The 2935-nt window shown below is 47.8% G+C and overlaps 1 protein-coding gene across 5 annotated transcripts in view; it reads left to right on the top strand.

Annotated features, from left to right (window-relative positions):
- The first annotated feature begins 1275 nt into the window (after nt 1-1275).
- Nucleotides 1276-2935, top strand: part of c43h11orf68 (chromosome 43 C11orf68 homolog) — a 32214-nt gene continuing 30554 nt past the window's right edge. For 4 of the 5 annotated variants that reach the window (XR_007266005.1, XM_048619553.1, XM_048619554.1 and 1 more), the window contains exon 1: nt 1809-1921. The gene's annotated coding sequence lies outside the window, so the exon portion shown is untranslated. Of the gene's footprint in view, nt 1922-2935 lie in introns of all 5 variants that reach the window. The other variant, XM_020524715.2, reaches the window with a different exon arrangement.

Genomic DNA, 2935 nt, shown 5'->3' with positions numbered 1-2935 from the left:
TTACACTGGGCCTCTGTCGTAGGTGTAGAAAAAACGTTTCCAACATTCTTCAGTTCTTAAGCAGTCATACGAGACTCAAATCTGTCTCTCTCCATAAATGCTGAGTTTCTCCAGCATTTTGTGTGTTTGTTTCAGATTCCAGCATCTGCAGATTATTCAGGGAGGAATAAATGTGTTTTTTTTTCACGTTTGGCTGGCTGTGATCAGCAGAGTGCCACAGGGATCAGTTCTGGGGCCTCTATTGTTCACAACCTGTATCAGTAACAGGACTTGAATGTGTAGTCACTAAATTTGTCAATGATGCCAAGAAAGGTAGGAAAGTAAATTTGTCAAGAGGAAGTAGGGAGTCTGTAGAGTGACGTGGGCGAGTTAAGTGAAGGGGGGATTTCTGTCAGATGGTGTTTAATGTGGATAAATGTGGACTCGTCTATTCTGGCAGGACGAATAGAAAAGCGGCATGCTGTTTAAATGGAGAGCAATTTCAATGCAGAGGGATCGAGGTGTCCTGGTACACGAATCATGTATAAAGTTCATCTGCAAGTGTTTGGGATTTTGAATGTCATATTATTATTTATTGCAATGGGTGGCATGGTGGCTCAGTGGTCTCAGCTCCAGGGACCCGAGTTCGACTCCACTCTTGGGCGACTGTCTGTGTGGAGTTTGCACGTTCTTCTCGTCTACGTGGGTTTTCTCTGGGTGCTCAGTTTTCCTCCCACATACAAAGATGCGCAGGTTAGAGTGGATTGGCCGTGCCAAATTGCCCCATTGTACGCAAGCTAGATGGATTGGCCATGGGAAATGGTGGTTATAGGATGGGTCTGGATGGGATGTTCTTTGGATGGTTGGTGTTGACTTGATGGACCGAATAGCCTGCTTCCACACTGTAAGGATTCTATGAGAATGGAATATTAGAGTAGAGAAGGATTAATGTAGCTGTGCAGGATGTTAGTAAGGCCACATCTGGGATCCTGCTTTGATGTCTTTACTTGGAAAAAAAATGATCATTTTACAAAGAATTCTGGGGAGTTTTACTTGACTCATTCCTGAGGTGGAGGACTTCTCTTTTGTAGAAAAATTGAACAAATTACACCACTACACATTGTGGTTCAGAAGAATGAGAGGTGACCTGACCGAAACATTTAAGATCTGTTTATGTAATATGACACAGAGATGCTCTTGTTGAGTCTTGGATGGACAAAGTCAGAAATCACATGACACCAGGTTATAGTCCAACAGGTCTATTTAAGATCACAAGCTTTCAGAGCGCTGCCTCTTCATCAGGTGAAGTGGAGGACTGATGAAGGAGCAGCGCTCAGAAAGCTTGTGATTTTAAATAAACTTGTTGGACTATAACTTGGCATTGTGTGACTTCTGATTTTGTATGGTTAATATACTGGGAGGATGTTTGTTTTCGAGGGGGGGAGAATGAAACTACGGGAAATGATTTAAGAATAAGATAATGATAATTATTGTCTCAAAGACAGTTGTTAGAATGTGGAATCCTCTTCACAAGAGGTTCGTGAAGGCTGGCAGTTTAAATTACTGGTCGATTGCAGTTCCCATATTGCTAAGGCTCTCATCTGTTTTGTCTACTGCTGTTGGAAGGTTTCTGTCATTCCCAGACAGTGTTCCTATGGACCAACTTCTCTTCAAACCAGTCACACTAGGTATCATTCCTCAGAGTTAATTGCTAGGGGCTTACTTGCAAGGACGGTGTTTAAACTGAGTTCCTCTGAATTTCTTTCCAATGTTCTCTTGGTACAAGGCTTCCTCAGTGGTGTTCAGTTTTGTCAAGTGCAGCTTTTCACTTCAATTAATTTTCTCGTCCACCAGGGGATTGAGTCTCAGAAGACATCCACGGCTTCTGAAACAATCTGGATAACAATCGCAGATACCACGCCAGTGACCAAGGAACTTTGCAGTAAGTTAACTTTAAATTCGGGGCACAGCATCATCCACTGACCCCCACCAGATGTAAACTGCCTCCCAGCCCCTTGTTCTCTGGTAGGAGATGCAACTCTCCAGTCCCTCTATTCACCCACACGACTCCTCCAAAGCTAGACTCTCAACATCCGAGCAGACATTGCCAGCATGACCTCTGATTGAGTGCTGCGTCGTCGGAGGGTTGCCACTGAGAGACCAGGCACTGTCGGAGGGTCAGTGCTGAGGGTTGGCGCAGAGGGAGCGCCGTGCCATCGGAGGGTCAACGCTGAGGGAGCGGGCATTGTTGGAGGGTCAGTGCTGAGGGAGCGGGTGCTGAGGGAGGGTCAGTTTTGAGGTTTGGCGCTAAGGGAGTGCTGCGCCGTTGGAGGGTCACTGCAGAGGGTCAGCGCTGAGGGAGCGCCGCGCCGTCGGAGGGTCAGCAGGCCTTGGGTAGGGGCCGGTGGAATGTAGGATGCTGTGAGAGGAGACACAATGGAAGCGATTCTGCCATTCCAACCTGGTAGTGATGAGCATCCTGAGTGACTTCATCGTTTCCCTGGCAAAATCCCCAATGCCAGGACAGAAGGGTCATAGTGTTATAGAGTAATACAGCATGGAAACTGACCCTTTGGTCCAGACCAGATGTCCTAAATAATAGTGATATCTGTTTAACAGAGGCTCGGGTATAGGCTTTCTGGAGAAAGAGAACTGAGCAAAGCCAGTGGGAAGAGAGCCCTAACCACACCAACCGAAAAAATAGCAATGTGACAGCTCATTGGCCCCTGCCCCGGGATGGGGCAGCACTATTGCCATGTATTGCCCCCTGGAGGTGGCGCAGCGCTACTGCCGTGTATCGCCCCTTGGAGGTGGTGCAGTGCCATTGCTGTGTATCGCCCCCCTGCCTGGAGGTGGCGCAGTGCCATTGCTGTGTATCGCCCCCCTGCCTGGAGGTGGCGCAGTGCCATTGCTGTGTATCGCCCCCCCCTGGAGGTGGCACAGTGCCATTGCCGTG

Source organism: Rhincodon typus, chromosome 43 (genome assembly GCF_021869965.1).
Source record: "Rhincodon typus isolate 14 chromosome 43, sRhiTyp1.1, whole genome shotgun sequence".
Lineage (NCBI taxonomy): Eukaryota > Metazoa > Chordata > Chondrichthyes > Orectolobiformes > Rhincodontidae > Rhincodon > Rhincodon typus.
The sequence above is the reverse complement of the archived record's forward strand: the minus strand, read 5'-3'. Positions and strand labels throughout refer to the sequence as shown.